We start from the raw sequence: 24,957 nt of genomic DNA, 5'->3' as shown, positions 1-24,957 counted from the left end.
ATTTTAAATATTACATATTTTAAGTATAGTATATGTGATGGTTAATTGTATATCAACTTGACTGGGGTAAGAGATGCCCATATAATTGGTAAAACATTCTTTTCTGGGTGTGTCAGTGAGGTTGTCTCTGGAAGAGATTAGCATTTAAGTCAGTACACTAAGTAAAGTCTATGATGGTCAATGCAGTGGCCATCATCCAAACCTCTGAGGGCCAGAATAGAAGAAAAAGATGGAGCAAGGGCCAATTTACTCTCTGCTTGAGCTGGTACATCCATCTTCTCCTGCCCTCGGACATTGGTACTCCTAATTCTTGGGCCTTTAGACTCAGACTGGAACTTACACTATTGCCACCTCAATTCTTAGGTCTTTGGACTCTGAATTATACACTGACTTTCCTGGTTCTCCAGCTTGCAGACAATAGATTGTATATCCTTGTGAGTCAATTCCTATAATAAATCTCCTATGCATCTCTCTCTCTCTCCCTCTCTCCCAATATGTGTGTGTGTGTGTGTGAGTGTGTGTGTGTGTGTGTGAGTGTGTGTGTGTGTGTGTGTGTGTGTGTGTATGTGCATGTTTCCTATTGGTTCTGTTTCTCTGGAGAACTCTGATGAATACACCATACTTTACAAAAATGTACAAATTTAATAGTACAGGTTGGTAAATTAACACAGCATGAACACACCCATGAAAACACCATGCTGGTAAAGAAAAATAATATCATTAGAAACCTCTGCCATACCTCCTCCCCTTTGGCTTCTAATAGCAAAAATTCATTTTGTCTGTTATTTAATGTCATTAAAATGGTATAAAACAGTATTTGTGTGTGTGGCGGGCAGGGGGCAGCTAATGTTGCTCAACATTTGTTAGATAAATTCATATTCTTGCAGGAGGATGTAAAACATTAATTCAGTTGTATTGTAATCTGTGGCTATATATTATTCATTTACCATAATTTATTCAATTTATTCTATTGTTGATGTTCATTCAAGTTGTGTCCAGTTTGGGGCATGCTCTTAGCAGAAGTATTTAAATAGTTCAATTCTGATGACAATATTTGTAGGAGGGAAATTTTAAGATCATAGTATATGTATTAATTTAATTTAGAAGATAATGTCAAACTATTTTTAAAAGTTATTTCACATATTTATACCAGAAGCAGTCTTTGAAAAGCCTGAATGATTCATACTCTTGCAACTACTTTGGGTTCCTTTCATTTCAATTTTAGTCCTTCTCATGGGTGTGTAGAAGTACCTAGTTGCAATTTTAATTTGCATTTTCCTCATAAAATTGGACTCCTTTTCATAAGTTAACTGCCCCTTGGGTTAGCCTCCTTGTGAGGTTCTAGTTGAAGCCTCTTGCCTGTTATTCTCCAGGGGCATATGTAGGAAACTCCACTAAATCAACAAGAAAAGCATAATGTCTACTAACTCTTTTTTAGTTATATGTGTTACAAATATAACCTTCTACTCTATGAATTGCCTTCTCACTATCTTAATTATGTATTGAGATGAGCATTTAAGATTTTAATGTAGAACAATTTACCTATCTTTTCATCATGGTTAGTGCTTTAGTCTCCCATATAAGAAATCACTCTTAAACCAAGTTTATGAGGATACTCTATTACGGCATCTTCCAGAATTCTTATTAAGTCTACAAACCACCTGGACTTGATTATTGTGTAAAGTGTGAGGGAGCTGCTGAAAGCAAGATACTCTATACATGTTTGAAACAAAATTCTAATTCTGATTTCATGGAAAATGTTGGCTACTTCATTTCAATAAATATGCTTACCGCCAAGTCTGCCAGATACAATGTTACAATGTTCAGTAATGACCATGCAAAGATGAAAAACACATGTGCTCTACCATCAAGGAATCTGCCTTATGCAATAAAGAAACACACAAACAGATAATTCTGAGAAAGGTAAGCAGTAACATGATATAAACTAAGAGCAAGGGCACTCATCCTTGCTCAGTGGGTCAAGAATGTCTTTTTGGAGGACACACTATCTAACATAAACCTTCAGTGTAGGTAATGAGTTAGATAAGTAAGTGTTAGGGGCTATCATGTTTTAGGCAAGGGAAAAGTATAAGCGAATGTGGGCAATTGTAAAAGACATAGATGTATTTGAGGAACCAATAACAGTTCTATATTATTGTAACATGAACATTAAGTTGGGGCATGCTAGAGAATAAGGCCAGGGAAACAGACCAGGACTGTGATATAAAGGACATGTTGTATGCCATATAGATGATCACAATAGAGCCATAGACAAGCTAAACAGAAAGGGTAAGTTCAATTTTACATTGTAGATAAATCACCTTGGCAACAGTGCAGAGTGGCTTTCAGGGACGCAAGGTATAAAGCCGAGGGACATAGCTTACATATACTATTCAATTTACATCCAATAAGGGAGTAAGCCTGGGTTAAAATGTGAAAAAGATGCTGAATCTTGCAGAGTTGAGTAGTTTTCACTGAGATGCTATGATATATAACTTATTAAATGGCATAAATATCATCTATATAAATACATACAAAATGCAGAAAAAGAGGTTGATGTTGAAAAAGAGCTTACAAGGAGTTTATACAGAAAAAAAGGATTGCTGAAATCAAGATTGTGTTTCAACCAAATTTCTAGTTGTTTTCTTTTCCACTTAAGTAATTTACTAGAATAAAGTGTGCATGTATGTGTGTGTATCTGTGATGTGTCACCTTCATTCTTGGAGTGGAATTTCTTTGGACAAGGAAAGAGTTTTGTTTGCGTCCAAAGAAATGTTTATTATGTACCAACACCTTAAAACTTCACAGAGAATTAATCAAAACTGTAAAAATTAACTTTGCAAGTAAATTAAAACCTGCAAAACCAAGGTAATAATTAAGATATGGATGTGGAAATGTCAGTAGCTTTGGAATAAAGTAGTTTGGTAATATTTCTGAGAAACGACTGTCTCCTTAATTAACTTTAGTAGTATAATAAAATAATGGTGACAATATATGTATTTCATCTTTTATATTTAACTAGAGTTAGGGGGCATCCACATTTAAAAAATTCAGATCTAAAATATTTTGAAGGAGGTTTCAGATGTAAAACTAATTTTCCTTCCCACTATTAATATACTTGCTGCTCATTCTTATTGCCTCTGCTTTCTGATATTCTGCCAGCCCTGTGAATTTCGCTGCTATTGGTTTAAATTTCTCTCTTCTTTTTCCATCATCAGTATTTTGCTTCAGTATCCAGATTGTCTCTCACCTCTTATTTTGCTAATTCTCACAGTACTGGCTTCCTCCTGGGCTCGAAACTGGGCTACTTCAAATATTTAACCCCTGATCACACACCTTTTAAAAACAGTCAGAATAATCCCCATAGAGGCCAGAATAAAGCGTGTGTGTGTGTGTGTGTGTGTGTGTGTGTGTGTGTGTGTGTGTGTGAAATTACCTTCCATTCTTGAATGGAATCTCATAACTGTTCTCTCAGATAATGAACTGTAATAATTCTAAAGATCACTGAAAAAATAGGAACAAAATCTCTGAAATAAACACTTGTTCTTACAATTTCCTGAGTTTTAAATTTTCACCTCTTGAGCTAGACATCCTTGTGTGAAGTGCCATGGTTTTGGGGAGGAATAACTCTACGTTGACTCTGGAGATATGGCTATAGATTTTTGCCTTAAATTCTCACAGTCACTGAGTGTCTTCTTTTACTCCAGAGAAGAAGAAGGCAAACGATTCACTATGTGGAAGTTACCCTTCTCTCCAATTAGAAACCAGTTGCTTAACCAGTAAAACAAGATCTTTGCAAATACTCCTGTAGTGCCTGAAATTTAATCACATGCTGTAGAAACAGCTTGTTTTTGTTTGTTTGTTTAAGGTAAATAAAGAATGTTATGCTTGATTCCAATATTCTGCACTTACTCTTGGATGGATAGAGGAGAGTGGGAAACAAGCCTACTCCATACATTATTATAAATTAGGAAATAAATATATATTTCCTTCAAAAGAAACATTGCTTAATCTTTTTAGGTCTCAATTTTATTTTCTGTAAAACGGATACAAGAATAATAATAATTACAGTAAAAATAATAGTATCTACCTTCTATTGTTAGAGGATTAAATGAGAAAGAACCTTTAGTGATATGCCTGTCACAAGGAAACATTCAAGAAGTCTTAGCAATTACTAACAATCCCTAATTGAGTATTACATCTTGCATAAGACAGCAATTCACAAAGACATTAACATGATCCCACCAAGCAAAAGTCTGAGTAATTCTTCTTCCTCTGATTGCACTAATTCCAATCGATGCTGTCAGTCCCCACTCCAGAGGAGGATCGTGAGATGATTCTTTATAATACCAGTAAATGAAACATCAGTTATCTAGTGACAAGAGCTTGCCTCTAAGGGTTACAAACACAGATAAATCAATAAATAGCGCTGGAAAGGTATTGTGATGGATTCTGCTAGTTTCAAAATTAATCATGTTTAATGTTATTTAATAACAATGATTATTTGATTCTCACTGTTGGTTAAATTTCTGAGTGAAACATTCCTCTCTCAAGACTATATTACCCACCACTCAGAGCTTTGGAATAGCAATATATTATGTTATTATTAGCCTGTTCATTATCTGTTGGCTGCTGTAGAAAATAGCAGCCTCTGTAGTGGCCACAGACTAAGTTCGGCCTGTTTGTGTCAAAAGGATTTTGAATTATACCTCCTCTCCAGCTTCTGCTCCCACCCTGCTCTAACTTGCTGCCACAAAGTAGAAGAGGCAGAAGTATTTTTCTGACTGGTGTTGCAAGATATACTTAGTCTAGAACAAAATGAAACTTTCATTTATGTGAGCTGAAAAATAAAATATACAAAAAACACAAAGCAAAAAGTTTTAATCTTATTTCTCTTACTTCTTTACTCAATGACCTTGTTTTTCAGTTTTCTTAATCTATCATCTCATTATTTTCATTTCAAATTTTATGATTAGCAGTAGGATGGCTGTTTAACTTTTTTCCAAATTAGAATACTTTTGAGAGTGAAATGGGGTGCTGTGAATAATTGTAGAGCAGGTGTAACTCTGCCTGATGTGGGAAAACCAGGACATTGGATCACCTGTACCTGAGGAACTACATTCCAGTGTTTGACAGTGTGCACAGACTGTATTCAGAAGAGCCTTAGGATTCTTTTAAAGCTCGCTTCCTTGACTCATCTACTTATTGTACCTGCTAACCAGATAAGAGGCTGCCTGTTGTCGCAACTCCTGCTGGAACTGAACAACTAGTCAAGAGGAGTTCAGGACCATTGATTGTTCTATTTATCACTCCAAAGAAAGAAAACACCTTTCCTTTGATACTTCAAGTCATTGCAACATATTATCGAAGCAGCATTAAGGGCGCCCTAATACCATACCAGTTTTTTGAATACTGACAGTGTGACTAGGTCTAGCAACATTCCCTTTCAGACATTTGACAAACATGCACCTTTAACACTTGGAAACAAGTCACCTTCATTATTGAAATGGAATAAATTGTCACTATGAATTTCTTGAACCCATATGGCCTTCTACAATCCATAGATATCCATTCCCAGGGCAATAACATAAGGAAAACACAAAGAATCAAAACCTCTCAGCTGTTACATGTATGAAAACTAAAGGACCAAATAATTTTGAGTAGGTATAAACCTAAACATCTATTATATAGCCAACATTACACTAAAAATATTACCTCTACAATATCCATGATTTCTAGTAAGATTTCTCTGCTTATAAAAGTCCGATCACTTCCTAGAAAGAAATCCCAATTAAAAATATACACATTTATGAATTATGTAGTTTAACTTTATTGAAACCCAAATATATGTTATTTTTTCAACCTGCATTCCAATGTCTGTGGCTATGCAGTAAAAGTTACTCAATTAAAAAAAAATTAACCTTCCAGAATTGGAAACAACTAAATTTTCAATAAAGTGTCTTTTTTTCATATACAATATCCCATTTCTATAATTATTTCTCATAGTTTAATTTCCAGATCTTTCATCATTAATGGTGTTTAGATTTGTATGATGTTTAACTGGTTCTGGCTTTTCTGCCCTTGATGATGAAAACATGTGTTAAACACTGTTGAATTCTGAAATACCTACAGATATTTCCGTTATATACTGTCAGGATAATTAGGTCTTCTGAGGCACTCATTAATTTGAATGTTGAGAGAATAGAAATTAGGTTTTTTTTCTTTACATGATATTATGAAATCATCCGTTATATTTTCCACTCATTCTTCAATTTGTTACATAGGTCTTAGAGGACATAAAGAAAATACATTGTGTCTGCATAACCCAGAACCTACCAGTAGGAAAATAAAAAAAAGAGCTAAAATCTTTGTTGAACATTTAAGCTTAGAGAAAAAAAAAGTCTGTCCTTCAAGTTCAAAGATTTTAAAACTTATTGTTTTAAATGTCAATTCAGGATTGCTAAATAAAATGATGAAATTATAACAGCTTAGACACAACAGACAGTGGAAGAAACATATAAAGAAATATATTGATGGAAGAGAAACTGATGGGGAAAAGATGTATTTTAAGAAGGCTTACAATAAGCAGGGATGTTTTGAAAAAGTTCAAGTACTATAGACAATATCCCAGAAAATATCTCATATTTATAGTAGAGGAAAGAAAGACCTCTGTATGTCAGTGCAAATAAAGGAGAACAAGTTTGATGGGTGGCACCTGTTGTATGGTTGGGAGAGGTTTCACTGGGGCTTTGGGGTTACAAATCTGAAGGAGCAGTAATTCAGTAAATAAATTTAGTAATTTATTTCTCACCAGTAAAATGGTGAGAATAGAGATAGTTAACCAAGTGGGTTGGGGATTAATATAGGTCTAAACTGAAACACTACACAGAATTAATCATTTTTCTGTGTTTATTGTATCATAATTCACATCCTTAAATTTACTTATCATGATAATTATAAAATAGATGGGAATTTTAGATGAACTTTGAACTTCACTATGTAGTAAAACAGATTTTAGCACTCTGTGCTTAAAATATGTAATATGTGTATGATAGAAGTTAACATGGATAAGAGGTATAAAGATAGCTTTCAGTCCCCACCTCAAAATTTAAAGAGATTATCTCTTTATGCCCCTAGTTAGTAGGTAACATAAACCACTGGCAATATAACAAATATATTTGAACATTCCCTCAATGCACTGGAGTACATTTAGAACAGTTGTTTGTTTACATTTTGTTTTATGAATTCATTCAATCTGGCATGTGTGCTTAGACATAGCCATTTGTAACTGAATAAAATTTCAAAAAAAAAGGGAATAATTTAAAGTTGTTTCCAATTAATAGTCCACATCAAAGAAAAAATTTCAACACTGTTAAATTCCAAAACTAGTCACACATGTCATTCTGCAGGTTAACACTCTGGATGGAAGCAGAAGACCAGGGTATTTAGGTAAATAAGACTGGTATTGGGCGAAAAACTGTTTCTGTTTTGTATACCAGCACAGTAAGTATTGCTCAGATTGCTAGTGTATGCTAATTCTTTCTATCTGCTTTGTTGTGGCCTTCCTAAAATTGAGGAAGTGACAGTTTAAATACAATCTGGACTGATTAACTATTCAGAATTCTACTGACCATGGGAGATTTAAAACCCAGTACATATTTTAGCTCTGTGCAAAGTATACACATGAATATATACACAGTGTATATTCATATACACTGAATACAGTCTGTGTGCAAAGTATCAGCATGCCTAAAAACTTTATTATGAAACAAATACTTCATGATAAAGCTCTAAGAACATTTAATTTTATTTGGCCATATATCTATCAGGTTGTATTCTATTCTGTAAGAATTTTATTTATGTAGATTAAAAAATTAACTAAAAAAAATTTGCCAAACAAATTTATTTCCCTAGACTCAAAGAAGCAAAACATAATAAATTTATCAAAAATATTAAGCTCTTTTCCTACCAACTCTAATTTGACTTTTGATTTGATGAACTTTGGAACAATATGTTGTGCTTTGGTTCCCCAGAAGAAGCAAGCAGTCATCTTAATTCTGTGTCTGACACTTGTCAATGAAGTAATATAGGGTGATGAATAGAATAGAGGCCGTGAAGTTGCTAATGTCTCTGACTGTAGCTACTTAATTCCTCTGAGCTTCAATTTTCACATCAGAAACTGACCACTTAGCAGTCCTTTCATTCTTCGCTTATATTTTCTTTTGCAACTTCACAGCTATACACTATTTAGAATGAATAATGTCAGACAGTAAAGTGGGACACAGCACTGTAATCAGAGAAGGAGATCTCTTTTTGAGACAGGTGTCAGGTATCCTGTGAGGGTGAGCTGTCTATCTCAAACATCACCAGTGTCTGTAAATAGCTTCTCCAGTCACAACCAAATGGCAGCCTTTTTCAGTGGTGGAGAGGCAAGCAGAGAGACAGGTACGTGAAATAACAGAACTTATAGAATACACTCAGACTGTGTTTGCATTCAATGTACTATGTATAGGTTCAGATGTGTACACATATATCTTGTAAAATACTTAATCTTTATCCTCAATAAGACTCAACAAAACATTTCTCAAGAGCCTTAATCACTGAATTTAATAGCATTATGATCTAATTCCAGTATGGAAATCAGAACTTTTGAGAAAGTGCATTTTGACTGAGTAGTTTTTTCCAAGTATGTAATAAAAAGATCTTGGAGGTTTCTCAAATAACAAGAAATTCATTAAAGATAGCATTACATTTCATACCTTGGCTTCATTAACCAGACATAGGATTTGGGAAGTTTAATTCTTCAAGCCCATGTCAAAGAGGGTTAACCTTCAAGACAATCATTTGACACCTCTTCAATAACAGGAATGTCTTCTTATTATTCCCAAACCATGACCTTTCTAGGTCACACACATAACTTTTTATGTGTGTTCATATTTTCTGTTCAGTTAATATTACATTTTTGTAACTGCCACATTTGTGATGTAAACAAATGCATTCGTCTGAAAAACATGTTAAAATCATTTCTGTAGTGCATTCTTCTATATTCAATTTTTAGGGAGAAGATATTTTCTTAAAAAGTTAATACCCCAATGTTTTCATGGCTCAGCTAATAGAAATTATTAAGCACATTTTTAAAGAAAAATGTTGCAAACCCACCATTTTTTTCTAGGTCTGTCCCCAAACTAAAAATATATAGGGAAACTATAGTGAATCTCACAGGATCAGGACATATAACTGTTTTAGTTCACCACTTTCTCCCTAGTACAATGCTTGATTTAAATTTTAATTAAAATAATTATCTTTCCATATGATGACTATATAAATTATTTGAATAGATTTGACTTTCCTGTCCATTAATAAATTACTATTGGTTGTAGATAGTAGTATACCTTCACTGAAAGATTATAGGTAAAATGTATATGGTTTAATAAACTATAGAGAGAAAAAATAAGACTGGGGACTCACAAGAAAACTACTCTCTCTCTCTTCCTCTCTCTCTCTCTCTCCCCCTCCCACTAGCTACAAACACAAAAAATGATTTTTATGTGCTTTGACTGTCAAAATAAGACACATCACATTGAATTGCAGAACATTCCAACTGTTGAGATTCATTTTGAAAAACAGATCACAGAAATAATGGATACTACTACTTTAACCATTATTAATAAAAATCCCTATAAATGAGGATTTCTTATTTACAAACATGTATTTAAATTATAAAAGTGCAAGGAGATACTTCTAAGATTAAAAACATTGAAGAGGTTGCCTATGTTCTGAGAAAATGAATAAAGGTTTAAATTATGAAGTGATGAGCTAAATGGACTATGACAAAGCAATAGATTTAAGTTTGATTCAAAGTTATAATTTAGCAGCTCATTTCTCTGATGTAAGGAGAAATGTAATTAAGAAGGCAACACAGCTGCCTTGTTCATAAAGAAATAGTCTAAAGCTTATACTTCACTGTATGTCAGTAGAAGTTATTTAGGAACTTGAAAATTGTATTTTTTAATAGCTTTTTTTTTTTTTTTGCACAAAAGAGCAGCCTTAAGCTAAAACCGAGAAAGAGGGAATAATAGCTAGCATCCATGTGAGTGGCTGAGCTTAATAATAGTTGGCAGTAAAGACAAGCACAAAAGGTTGGGCTTAGAATACTGAGGCAACTGTTTTCAATCGAGGAGCTGCATGTCAGAATTCACTTTTGGTAACAAAAACTACTAATATGCACTGACTTGGTTGTCACAGGTCAGCATGTGAACTAAAGGAGATTTAAACAGAAATGTGTCTGAACTCATGTAGGCAACAGTAAAAAATACAATCATCCAAACCTCAGAGCATCATTCTCCCTTTTTAAAAAGCACTTGCCCAAGATCAGGCTACAGAATGAGAGCTTTCTAGTTTATCAATCTTTGAACACTTCTTTATATCATTCTTTTGTAGGGGCAGAGGTGAATGGCAATATTAAAAACCTTTTACATCCCTTTTTAAGAGAGGAAAAAAAAAACAGACTACAAAGCTCAGAAATACCTAATAAGAAAGCAAATACTAAAGAACAATTTCATTTAATCTCCCAAGAAAATAAGTACTCTTAGAGGTAAGCACTTATTAAAAAAGAGATAAGCATATGATATGCTTATAATATAATGAGCTTGATTCTACAGACCATTCCTCAAAATCAATCTCATTATTGTTATACTATTATTACCACATAGGTAATAACATGTAGGTGTGTCTTTGAATTCAATGAATAGCTATAGAAAGAAATCAATATAAAAGTAGATAAGAAAAAATTCTACAGAAAGTGTTTGGGTTTCAGAATTTATATTTAAAGTAAAACAGTAGACATTTAAAGAAGCAGCACAGTATATTACAGACAGCATGGATTAAGAAAGCAGACAAACCTAAGTTGAAATTCCTATCAGCTGAAATCTAGCTAAATGATCTGGGGCATATTAAATGAATACAAATGATTAACCTTAAGGAAGACTGATGAGAGGGAAAGAAAGAGGTGAATATCATGATGAAAGAGAGGATGTAACAGTAGAACCAACAAATATTAAGAGCATGATAAGGAAATACTAAGAAAAACCTCTACATTCATAAATTCAACAAAAATATAAAATAGACCAACTCCTTGAAAAACACAAAACTGCCAAACTCACTCAAGAAGAAAATAGATATCTTGAGATATATCCTACATTTAGTCAAGAAATTAAATTTAGAGTTAAAACACCTTCCAACAAATCAAATTTTAGTCTGGATGGATTCACTGGGGAATTCTACCAAATATTTAAAGAAGAAATAACAATTCTATGCAACCTCTTCCAGAAAATCAAAGAGGAAGAAATACCTCCCACTTGATTTTATAAGACCAGTGTTGTCCTTATACCAAAGTCAGACAAAGACTCTATGAAAAAAGAAAACACCAAATCAAAACTCCTCATGAGTATAGATGTAAAATTTCTTAGCAAAATATTAACCAAATGAGCCCAGCAACATATACAAAATTTGATACATCACAGCCAGGTGAAGTTCATTTCAGTAACGTGAGCTTGTTTTAACATCAGAAATTCAGTCTACATAATTATTGATATTATCATAATAAGAAAAACAATCAATAGATCTACAGAAACACATTGGATAAAATTCAGCATTCATTTACGATGAAAACTTTCAACAAAATAAGATACTTCCTTAATGTGATAAAGGTCACCTATAAAAACTTACAGCTAGTACCATAGGTGAAAGACTGAAAAAAGTAAGAATGTTTTTTCTTACTAATACTACCTAACATTGTATTGGAAGTCCTAACAAGTAAAATAAGGCAAGAGAAATCAATAAAATACTCCAGCTCAGAAAGAAAGAAATAAAACTCTTTCTATTCAAAGAGGACATGACTGTCTATAAAGAAAATCACATGGAATCTACAAAAATAAATACATTTTTAAAAGCTCCTAGAATAATAAAGGAGTGTAGTCAATCGCAGGATACAAGGACAATATACAAAATTCAATTGTATCTCTGTACACTAGCAATGAAGGTCTATAAATCAAAAATTTTAAATGATTTCATGTACAATATCAACAAAAATGAATTATTTAGATTTAAATCTAACAAAATATGTACATGAGACATATGCTGAAAAAATAAAAACACAAAGACAAGAAACAAAAGGAGGCCTAAATAATAGGTATATATACTGTGTTCTTGGACAGGAAGACTCATAATTATTAAGACATCAGTTCTTCTTAAATTAATCTATATATTCTACACATTCTTAATTGAACCTGTAGAAAGGAATAAAGTTAGAATAACCAAAACATTTTGATAATGGTTATATTTCAAGGCCTCATGAAATTTTATTTTAAGACATTAGAAAATTACACTAATCAGAACAGTGTTTTGTTGCTAAAGACAGGCACACAACAGAATAGACAGCACAGAAATAGACTCACAAAAATATGTTTATTTTTTAAGAAGATGATTTAAAGGCAATTAATAGGAAAATAATTAATTTTCAATAAATGGTGCCAGAAAAATTGAACATCCTTATTCTAAAAAAAACCAAAAAATAACCTGTGACCTATACTTCTCATTTATACAAAATTTAACTTTAAATGAATCCTATGCCTAAATGTAAAATGTAAAATGTAAAACTATAGGACATTTAGAAGAAAACATCAAAGAAAACCAGTCATTTAGGAATGAGCACAGATTTCATAGATAAACACTAAAAGAAAAAAATGATAAAATACACTTTATGAAAAAATTTTTAAATGCTCTGTATAAGAAATTATTTAAAAAGTAAAAAACAAGCCACAGAATGGCAGAAAATATTTGCCAGTCACTGGTATGACAAAATACTTGCATCCAGGATAGGTAAAGAGCTATCAAAACTCAGTAATAAGAAAAAAAATTCAGGCAAAGCCTTAAGCAGACATTTCATGAAAGAATACATATAAATGACAATTAAGCAGATAAGAAGGTGCTCAACAACAAACATCATTAAGGAAATGCAAATTAAACCACAATGTGATAGCATTACATATCTAGTAAAAAGGGTTAAATTTAAAAACAAAAAAACCTGATACCACTAATTCCTGGTGAGGATGTAGAGCAACTGACACTTACGCATTGCTTGTGGAAATACAAAATGATACAGCGTCTTTGGAAAGGAGTTTGGCAGTTTCTTATAAGGGAATTATTTAATTACAAAATGACCTCGCATCCCTACTTGTAGGTATTTACCCAGAATAAATAAAAACTTATGTTCACTCAGAACTCTGTATGCAAATGTCTATAACACCCTTATTCATAATGGTGACAAAGTGGAAATAATCAAAATGCTCAACTAGTGAGCAGATAGATGAACTATGGTAATCCATACAATGGAGTATTATTTGGCAATAAAAAGGAATAAACTATTTATACACACTACCCACATGGATGAATATCAAATGCATTATCCTAAATGAAAGAAGTCAGACTCAAAAGGCTGCTCATACTTTATGATTCCATTTATGTAACACTCAAGAAAAGCCAAAACTATAAGGAAAGAGAGAGTTTTGCTACAGAGTAGCTGCATGGAATAGTTTCTTTGGAGTACTGGAACTACTTCAGTATCTTTTTTGTGGTGGTAGGTACAAAACTCTATGTGTTTGTCAAACCTCATAATATTCCTCACACAAAAGTGTGAATTTTACTGTATGAAAATTAAAAACACAATTTAAAAGAACTGTACATCTAACTGTACATCTAAGAATAATAATTTTTATTACATATAAATTATACCTCAATACAATTGACTTTTAAAAAATGTCTGATATATTGTTAGCTACTTTATTATACTACCTCTTTTAGGGATTTTTGTGTTAAAATCTATGTAAGTTTTGAGTATAGAAAAATCTACAAGAAGAAATAGATTTTGTCATATGGATAAACACTTAATGATTCTTTGTAGGCTTCAGGTCCCCTATGTTTTTTTGGAGGGAAATTCCCAGAGAATGTTCAAGAGAACTATCAATAAATCACATTAAAAAAATTAAAAGGTAAAAAAAAATTAAGTTAAAAATAGTACTATTTACAGCCACACATATATTGATAAATATTACTTTTAAAACAAACACAAGAAGAAATTTATATTTTCTTCCCATACTCTGATTTTCATTGCATTTTGAATGGAATGGATACGGTTTTCAGATGGACTTAGTTTTTAAACTTGTTCTGCCACTGATTAATTAGTTAGCCTTGAGTTAGCTTTGAGCAAGTCTGTAAAATGGTAATAATGTCACATATCATAGAGAACTGAGGCAGAGATTATATGAGATAATATGAATAAAGCAACTAACATTGAACCAAACCCATGAAAGCCATCCACAGATTGTCTGTACCTTTAATTAGGTGGGCATGTTGCTATCACCTGATTTTCGGAAAAACAAAAAAATTTTCTTCCCACTATCTCTTCTGATTTCCATGTTATGAAATTATTTATCTGCTTTCACTTTACAGAAGTAGAAGTATCTGTTATAAAACATGTCATCAACATCCTTCCATCCACAGTCTTATGGAATCACTGAGAGGCTGTGAAAAATATTTAAATATTTTGATTGATTTAAATCCTAGGAGTATGCAGTGTATATGTTTGGTGGGGTGGGAACAATGGAGAGATGGTAAAGATTTTGGCTAAATAAAATAAGCTAAAAAAATATTGTCATTCTTATCTTGTTTCCAAAGCTATAATGTGAAATGTAACTTGCCCATGACAACATAACAAGCAGCCTATAAAATTATCACTTTCTCATCCACCACTAGTTTTCTTCATCTCCACACTCAATTAATGGAGAGACACTTTGGCAAGGAGGAGGTTAAGAGGGGCACATTGTAAGAATGTAATTCAAAAATCCCAGATCTGATTTTGAGAGAATGTATGAACTTCAAGATAATGTTAAGTGTAGTTAACAGATGTATGTACCTACTTGCAGCATTTTAAAACCTTACTTTGGGCAACCATTCTGATTCTTGCCTCTTTTCATTAAAATAGTAAAATGGTTCAGTTTAAATAACATGGGTTGAAAGTTCTCCTGAGATTTTTACACATAAATTATTCATTCTTCCAACTTAGATTCAAATTTTAAAATTCAAGATGAAATTTTAGAAAGTCTGTAAGGTAAGACTCATTTTAATCAGAATGTGACATAGTCAATTTAATGTTAAATAATGTAAAAATAAGAAATTAATGAGACAAAACATAAAATTCAAAAGTAATCTGAAGTTGCATTGATCTACAAAAACCATGTAAATCAGAATCAAAATAGCAATGTAGCTATCTCTTAAGAAAATACCTATAGTTTTTTTTTAAACATATTTAATCAAGAAAATCTACTCATACCTCTAAGTAGAGTGATTTGTTCATCAGACCTCAGAGCCTTTAAAATCAATTATTGATATGGGTTTGTCAGCCACTAAAAGATATGAGAATGGCAATCAGTCCAATTTGACTGGAGTGCATTAAAGGGCTTATCTGACTTACTGGCTGTTAAGTTTGCTTATTTTTTTTTCCTTTTTAAAAATTCTGTTTGAAGTACTGAATATACAATTGAATACTGTAGCAGAAACACACATAAATTCAGAACCATGCTTTCTGAATGTCAGGATCTTGAGTTTCCAAGTCAAACTTCATTTTAAGATTATCTCCCTTGAGTGTATAGAATTCACAACAATCCTGGATATTGGCACACTGGGTATTGCACCTAGCTCTGTAGCATGGAAACCTATGCAATGGTATCACTGCATTATTTCTCTAAAGTGTGGCCACTTGTCTTGATAAAAGCGGTAATTCCTAATTTAGTAGAGGGTAAAATTCACATTTCAGAGTCAGGGTTGTAACTTTATCAATCTAAAATTTCAAATGATCAATATCCATTAGAATTATTTTCTACAAAGTAGCATTTGGAAGATGATTTCAACATATCACACACACACACACACCTTTCTGCATCTAGGAATGTAATCAGACTTAACTACTTTTAACACATGCACTTACATCCTGGACATGCTATGACCATTACCAGCACTATATAGTTTGTTGTCGTCATCATTCTCTTTCTTGCAAAAGGTAGCTTATAATTTAATACCTAATTAAGTTTACTTTCTTAGCAAACATCCTTCCATATCTCCGTCAAAAAAAGAGCTCTCTTTCCTCTGAACTTGTGTAGTCCTTAGTGTGTGTTTAGTAAGATATATCACAAGGTCTTTTATAGTAGTTATGTAGGTCTGAATTGACCTTCTCTTACTAGGTATCAAGGTCCTTAAAGGCAGTGTGTCAGCCTTTCCCAAAAAGATAAGCCTGAGGCAAAAGTTAGTGTCCCATAATTTTGTTAGGAGTACAGCCCCAGAGAGTCAGGAGTGAGGGAAAAGGGGAGTGAGGCAAGGAAGAGCAGAGCCAATATTACAGCCTGATACTGAGCTGGTCACTGCTGGTGTCATGGGTGATGGAACACTCAGTTTTGAAGGACTGTCTTCAGAGAGGTCAAAAAAACTCTTTCCAGGAGGACAAAATGATAGGCAAGCTCCTGTTTCCCACTGATCAAATGTTTATCCAATGGAGCATCAACTCCCTATGCAACTAAGCTGCATACATATGGGTGCTAAGAGGGTCCCAAAGCATCACATGCCTCAGTGGTAACACTGAAGCCCTTCAGGGGGAGGTGAGAGAAGCACAGCAAGGACATAAGGTGAGCCCCTGTCGGGGCTGCACCTGTGAAACTGGTCAAAGACTACCCAGAGTTGTTGTCCAATGGCCATCTGTCCTAGAGACAGGTGAGACTGAAAGGATCTTAGCTGGCACATAAGAGATGTCTGATTTAGTATGTACATATCTTGAAGCTGCAATCATAAACCTTTGAAACACTTTAATCCATCTTTGAAACACTCACTGTAGTACAGGAGTATTTTACACATCATGGCTATTAAAATACTTACTGAATAAATAACAGTGTTAAGAAAGTGTGTTGGAAAGATAAGAGTGAATGTCATATTAGAAGTGAACAATTCCATTAAGAGTAAAATAAACTACTATGAACACAATAGTCATTTCTAAATGTTTAAGATTGGAAGGAGTTTTAGGCTGCTACTACTATAAGTAAAAAGTTACGTAAATGACTTGTACTCAGTTTTGTTAAATAGTTAAGAAAATCAGGGCAGCTTTCTATTTCTACTTTTGGTGAAAATAGCTGTGAAATCTCTCTGGGCCTCATTTATTCCATCTGTGAAGTCGAAGGAATGAATTTGATGACATCGTAGATTTTTTTCCCAAACTCTGAAACTGTTATGTTTAAGATCTTGAATCTATGGCAAATTAGTAATTAAAGGTTAATTTAATAAATATTAATGAGCAGAAATGTGCTAGGCACCTTTCTTTTTGCTAACAAGGCACAGTAATGAACAAAAGAGACATAAACTGCCACACTGATGTTTAAATCCTAGTGCAGGGAATCACAAAGCAAAATAAATAAGTGAATAGTACGTTAGAAGGTGATCAGTTACAGAGAAAAAAGAAGGGAAGGTGTATAAGGAGGCCAGAGAGGTGGGTTACGGTATTAAATAGGGTGTCCAGGGTAGGTCCCTCTGAAAAGCTGAGGTGAGAGATCCAACCAAATGCATAATAAGGGAGGAACATCCTAGGTAGAAAGAACAGTGCAAGTGTCCTGAGAGGGAATAGATATCACATGTTCCAGGAAAATAATAGACTCTGTGACCTGAGCCATGTGATGGAAGTGGAGACTATTATGGGGATGATGTCAGAGAGTTAAGAAGAGGTCAGACCATGTAGCACCCGCAGGACATTTAAGAAATTTGGCTTTTATTCAGAATGAGATGGGGAGTCATTGAGGATTTGTGAGCAGAGAAATGATGTGGTTTGACATGGGCTTTTAAAAGGATCTCTTTGGTTGCTATGTTAGAATAGATTATCATGGGGCAAGGAGGTAAACAGGAATATGGAAACAATAGTTTCTAAAAGGTACATCTGAAAATAATGTCTGTAGAATTAATAACCTGGCTGAAATGATGGTAATGACTCCACATATTTTAATTTAGGTTTTTTATGTTGTGACCATCAGAGTGGCTAAAAAGATCTACCTATCCTAAACTAGATTAGATGTCCACATCACTTTCTGCAGAGATCCAGAATTAGAACGCCACTATCACAGACAAGTGACATTTGGCTGTAAGTAATATGATGAAAAGAAAAGAAAGAGAGATGAACTAGGACTATATATGTTTTTGTATTATTTACTAAAATATTCTGTCCAAATATTATATATTCTTCACAATGTCATGAGATCATTAATGGCCCCATTAACAGAGGAGGTCACATGGTCAAGTTACATAGAAATTGAAAGAGAAGACTTACATATTGGAGGAGGTATAATCATTGGTAGCGCAGAAATATGAAGAATGATATATTAGTTTCCTATTGCTGCTGTAATAAGTTACTACAAAACTGGAGGCTTAAAACAGCACACATTTATTATCTTTTAGTCTGGAGGTAAGAAGTGAAAAATATATCTCGCTGAGCTAAAAGCAAAATGTTGGCAGAGCTGTGCTCCTTCTGTAGACACGAAGGGAGAATCTATTCCCTTGCCTTTTTACCTTCTAGAGGCTGGTCCTCTTCCTTGGCTTGTGGCCCCCTTCTATTCTGAAAACCAGCAATGGCCAGTTGAGTCTTTTTCAATATGAGCTTCTCTGGCACTGACTTATTCTGCCTCTCTCTTCCACTTTAAAGGATCCTTGCAATTACATTGGGCCTGCCTTGATAACCCAGGATAATTTCCCCATTTCAATGTCATCTGATTAACAACCTTAATTTCCAGTTGCCATGTACCTTAACATATTCAGAGACTTGGGAGATAGGACATTAACATCTTTGGGGCCCCAATACTCTGCCTACAACAAATGGTGGCGTAGGTTTAAGGTGACGGATGCTAAACAAACATTGCCCTTTCATCATAACTTGTTAGAATCAATCTGGATGTATGTAGCAGTATATATGTGACCACTTATTTTAAGCGTATTCCACTCAAAATTATTTTTTTATAAAGTCATTGGATCTTTATAGAAAACAACTAACATTCTAACACTCTACCCTTATCACCGCATTTCTCTGTGTGATCATGAAAGAAGCTGTCTATGCAAGAAACTTTCCAAATTATGAACCTAGAATATCCAATACCTGTTTAATATTGCTCATCCTTAGATTGTGTATGTGTGTGAGATATTTTTCAGAAGATGGCTAGGGAAATTGGGAACAGAGAACATAAAGACAGGTTGTGTGCAAGCCTAGCTGTTACCACTCATTAGATGATAAACTGGTAAAAGTCCCTACTTAAAAGGAATGATGATGTTACTCAAGACTGAAGAAGATAGACTTGGAAAATGTTCTAATATACTAAGCATTGAATGTTGAAGACCTTGCCATGTTGAGGGACACAGAGAAAGGTTATCCACCCATGGTCCTGGAACACTGGTTTTCTCCTGAAGAGATTGTAAATGTCTGCTGTAGATTTCTATATGAGGCTGGGGAGGCTGGCCTTATGCTGGAGTGAGATCTAAATATATTCTTTCCTCAGAGACTTGTATTTAAGGCCTGCTTTCTAGAAAGGAGATAAATGCCCAAGGACATTTCATAGTAGGGTGGTACTCTAGCTCCTGTATTAAGATGGCAGCCTGGAGTTAGGTAAGAAGTCTACCTCTTTCACAGATTTTACATTACCCAGTGGTGAACAACTATAAAGATTATGGATTTATGTTCTTTGACAACAGTCATATTGCCTACTAAATTTTAAATGTCTTTGTGTCAACATTTTCATCACTATCATAAATCTTCAGCATAATTTTGTTAAAAATTACAAACTTGCCTTTCCTCTCACTACATTTTCAGAAAGGATGGATAGGTGTCCACAACTCAGTTGAAGTGTTTAGCAAAGAGCTACTTGAGTATGACAAAAATCAGAAATGGGTAACCTGCAGAAAAGTGCTTAGAGGTTCTGATCTGGAACAAGATGGCAAATAGAGGTGCCAAGTTAAAACCAGAAAAGATTTTGGAACAGATACATGTCCCTGGAAATCTCTGGATATCCGGTAAATGATTACATTCTTACATAAAATCAAGTAATACTGGGGTCAGGCTATTTATTCAGGCATTGGAGGAAAATATGATTTCAGACTAGTGAAATCTGAGACATATGTTCTGGATATATAAGGAGAAGGTATACAACTTTGGAAGGACTTAAAAGTTTATTTAGGGCTTGTCTTGCAATCAAACCCCCTTCCCTACATGTTGCTATATGACTCATTTATAGTGGCATGCTACTATTAATTCATATTTTATCCAAAAGATCCTATATCAAAAGCCACATTTGGTTTATGCAAATACAAACAGATGACACAACAGGGAAAAAATGTTTAAAGATTATGAAAATACACACAGGACCACTTATTCACACTTTAATAAGCTTATACAAATATCCCAAAGTACAGCCCTTAATCTGGTTTCTAAGTATACTTTAATCTAGTCATTATAAATCACTAGAACTTGAGAGAAAAAGGAGAAGGAGAGATGAATATATCCTTTCCAAAATAATATAGGGCAAAAGTAGCATCCTTAGGGCTTCCCTGGTGGCGCAGTGGTTGCGCGTCCGCCTGCCGATGCAGGGGAACCGGGTTCGCGCCCTGGTATGGGAAGATCCCACATGCCGCGGAGCGGCTGGGCCCGTGAGCCATGGCCGCTGAGCCTGCGCGTCCGGAGCCTGTGCTCCGCAACGGGAGAGGCCACAACAGAGGAAGGCCCGCATACCACAAAAAAAAAAAAAAAAAAAAAAAAGTAGCATCCTTAATATAACATACTTTATGCTGTGCTCATAAATATTATTCCTAAATATTTCAAGTGACTAAGTATATGCTAAAATTTGCCTTTATCCTCTTGTGTTAGGTTCTAGAATATTTGGTGTATAAGAAAATCAAAGAAAGTAAAATCAAGTTGCTTTAAGAGAAGAAATCTTTATTCCATAAAAGACACACACACACATACACAAAAGCACACACATCGTGGTAGGCAGTTTCTGAAATGACCCTCAGTGATCTCTTCCTCCTGATATTCATGTCCTGTCCCCTCCCCTTGATAGTGGGTTTGAGATTAATCATGCTGGAGATTAATAGCTTCCACGATTAGATAACAAAAGACTGTGACTTTTTTCTTGCTCATTCTTTCTTGCCCTCTTACTTGCTTCCTCTATTGAAGCCAATTTCCATGTTGTGAGTTGCTGAATAAAGAAGATTCACATGACAGGATAGTGAAGGAAGCCTCTGGCCAATAGCCAGCAAGGAATGGAGGCCCTCGTTCCAATAGACTGGGATGAACTGAATACTTATAACAACCACTTGAGTGACCGTGGAAGAGGACCCACTCATTCCCTGATGGAGCCTTGGGATGACTACAGCCTCAATGAGACCTTGATTGTAGCTTCATGAGGTATTCACACCCAGAGGACTTAGTTTAAGCACTGTGAGATAATAAATGTTTGTTGCTTTATTAACTAAGATTTGGGATAATGTGTTAAACAGAAATATATAACTAATGTACAAAAATATACACACAAGAGAGAACACAGTTTTTGAGGAAAAAAAACTAGATACAGGAACTAGATGTAGTGACCATAAACTATCAAAGTTCAACATATTATTTGATTACAGCATGTTAAAAATCATAAAGTATCTTTTCCTTATAATTGGTTAAACACTCAAATAGAAAACTAGAATGTTCCAGAAACCTGTAGACTATGAAGTTAAGAAAAACAGAGACAACAGGGAGGCTATGGAAGGTGGTTATAAAAAATATATATTTAAAGATTCAAATTCAGAATTTATATTTCTAAAGAAAATATAAAATGTTCCAAATATATATATCTCCTTCTATGTCAGTAATTATTTCTCTAATAATATATTGTAATAAATAAATGTCTGAGCAACAAATTTGTGGCAGGTCTAAGCAACAGACACAGTCCAGGTGAACAGACACCTATTCCTTAATGAGGGACAGGAAATGATAATCCCTCAGTACTTCAGTAAATACATTTGTCTTTGCTTACAAATGTTTCTCCTGTGAATGTTTCCAACAAATTGCAAAGTTCTCTATTCCTCACAAAGCCTTTCTTATTTGATCACTAACTAAATTTTCTAAGTAAAATTTCCTTTGTGACATGGAATTATGTTAATTTTTCAATAGACTTTTTTTGTTGTTGTTAATAGGTACTTCAGGAGAAGAGGTAAAATCAAGTCTTTCAAAAGCAATCATACCTCAATGATTTAAATCAACTCACTGGGCTTATGACTGTGGCAGATAATAAAAAAATCAAATAGTTCTTCCAAAAGTAAGTTGATCAATACTTAGTACCTGCCTGTGTTCTTCTAAGATTTTATAAATTGCATGTGATTGGAGCTTAGATGAAACTTAGATTGCTGATTGCCTTTAACCATAGGAAATACTATTCAAAGAACGGTGAAACAAAAACCAAATCCATTTTTATACATAGTGAAAAAACATAAAAAAGAAAGTGATCTAATCAGAAGCACTGCACAAAATAAACAAAAAGAATCAACAAGTGTATAATATATCTCATAAGGGTAAACGAGTTCTCTAAGTGGGCAAGTGTCTATTGACACATGCTGGATGAATGTGCTGCTTTCACAACACACCAAATCTGGCATTCAACTTGAAATCAGTAAGATTGGCAGGAGGTTTCTGGCTGGTTTCCACATAGTGCTATTACTTCATGGGATTTCCATGCTCTTGGCACGTTTGGAAGCTTATTTTTTGTCAGTTAATACAGGGCCGTTTAGGTTAAAAAAAATGGGGGTGGTGAGCAGAACTCGCTGATTTAAAAACTGGCTAATATATAAAAACAGAATGTAAAATCAATCAGCTGTGATGGCCCAAGTGGTTTCAAATATGGGCCAGCACATTTCTTTAACAGTTTCCACATGTCTGGGAAGCTTAATCACTAGTTACAATATTGCTGAGTGAGCCAGACCTTATAGAAGTTATTTTTATGGACTATTTTCTTGGAGTTGTGGTAGTCTAGCAAGGTATTATTTTAGGTAATAGGAATATAACTGATTGAAATAGTTGTCAGAATAGCCTCTCCTCTGAACAGTGAGGTAAATAGCTCCACGTACACTAAATCCTCCTCTTTAAACTCTTCACTATTAAGTCACTATTACTTTTTAACATTCTCAAAATGTGCCCCAACTACCATGTTTCATATTCTTTCACATTTTAAGCTTCAAATTGGCCTTTCAGCACTTTAACCTCAAACTTAAACTAGTTAGCTCTATACCACATGGAAGAAAACTTAATTTAGGAATATTTCATGGCGTCCTTAATTTCCAGCAATGGAGAGGACTGTGCTGCTTTTAATTACTGAAAACAGTGATTCTGAAACCAAGTGCTTCCATCCTACCTTTGACTATTTCAACACATCACTCATTCTAGGTGAGGAATCTACCTACAAGAGTGATTGGGGGTGGCCACACGTTATCTTTCTGTCTTTGTCAGCTTCTGTTACCCTCATGTCATTGTACGCTATGTCCTCACCCTCCCATGTGTCCACAAAGATAAATGATCCAACTCAGTTTGCCAGGACGTGTTCCCTTCATTCCAGTGCATCTTCTGGGAGGAAAAGTCACCACAAGAACAATAGCTAAACATAAAATTAAGCATTTACTTTGAGCTCCACATCAAGCTTACATCATAATTGCACCAAAATTTTAGAAGAAGATTCAATAAAGTTGAATAATTTACTTAAAGTCACACAATCAATAAATAGGATCACTGGAATTTGACTCCAGATCTGATTCCAAAATGCCTAATTCACCCTGGACTAGCACCAAGTTTACATAATGCTGCTCTCCCATGCCCTGGATGGATCCCAAGGTTAATTTGACACAATTTCATTACCCATAGGATGGAGATACATATATATCCCCAAATGCTCATATATATTACATATCAAGAGTTATTTGAGAAAAACCATGGCTGGTGCTAGGCATTCCTATTCCCTTCTGTTTTCTTAAGATTTGCCTGTCATCTATCTAGCTAGCTTAACAATAAAGCCCAGGTTCTTATTGAACTGGAAGCCCCCCTAAAGCCTTACCTCACTTTCTTATCTCTCTAAACTCACCATACTGATATACTGAGAATAGTCTCAGTTTGTGGGCATGGTTGAAGTTTAAATGACTCATTTATTTATTTAACCCATAGTGCTGCCATTATCATTTACATTGTTATTTCTAAAGAATGGAAGAATTTATTTTACAAAGTGAAGGACCAATATAAAGTAATCTTTTTAGTGCTCATTTCTTGTTAATACTAGGAGTATAATTTATAGAAGCACAGCCAGAATTCCAGCAGAGATAATAGATATCTGAAACTCTGTGTTCCAAATCCATTTCCTGGTAGCAACAATAGGATATATGCGTAATATTTACATATTATACATTTAAAGTAGTGGAGTTGTACACATCTTGCAAGAAAGGAATTCTGATGCTGTTCTTATTGAAAACAATATTCTATTTTTCAATCTATTCATTAAACACTGGGGATGGTGTGGATACACAAACTACTGGAAAGGAATATGAGTCTTAGTCTTCATGAGTTTCATAAGCATTCTAAGTTTAGGCTCGGTAGCAACTTCAATTCAGATTAAATTATTTCTCCTTTGTGGCATTCTGCTTTAATACATATTTTCTACATTCTTTGTTTTGATATTTGATTCAGTATAATCTTGTACTCCTGTATAGTGTTTCTTAAGCATAGAACTATTGACCTTTTAGGCCAGATAACTCACTGCAGAGGGGGATGTCCTATACATTGTAGAATATTCAACAGCCTCCTTGACCTCT

At 34.1% G+C, this 24,957-nt stretch overlaps 1 long non-coding RNA gene across 1 annotated transcript; it reads left to right on the top strand.

Annotated features, from left to right (window-relative positions):
- Positions 1–8,375: 8,375 nt before the first annotated feature.
- On the top strand, positions 8,376–22,394 carry LOC114484491 (uncharacterized). The gene is made up of 3 exons (XR_003677457.1): positions 8,376–8,445; positions 21,299–21,529; positions 22,306–22,394. It is a non-coding gene; the product is annotated as an uncharacterized lncRNA (long non-coding RNA).
- Positions 22,395–24,957: the final 2,563 nt, after the last annotated feature.

The sequence above is a fragment of the Physeter macrocephalus genome, chromosome 20 (assembly GCF_002837175.3).
Source record: "Physeter macrocephalus isolate SW-GA chromosome 20, ASM283717v5, whole genome shotgun sequence".
NCBI classification, from domain to species: Eukaryota; Metazoa; Chordata; class Mammalia; order Artiodactyla; family Physeteridae; genus Physeter; species Physeter macrocephalus.
Note: the sequence above shows the minus strand (reverse complement) of the source record. Positions and strands in the feature narration are given on the sequence as shown.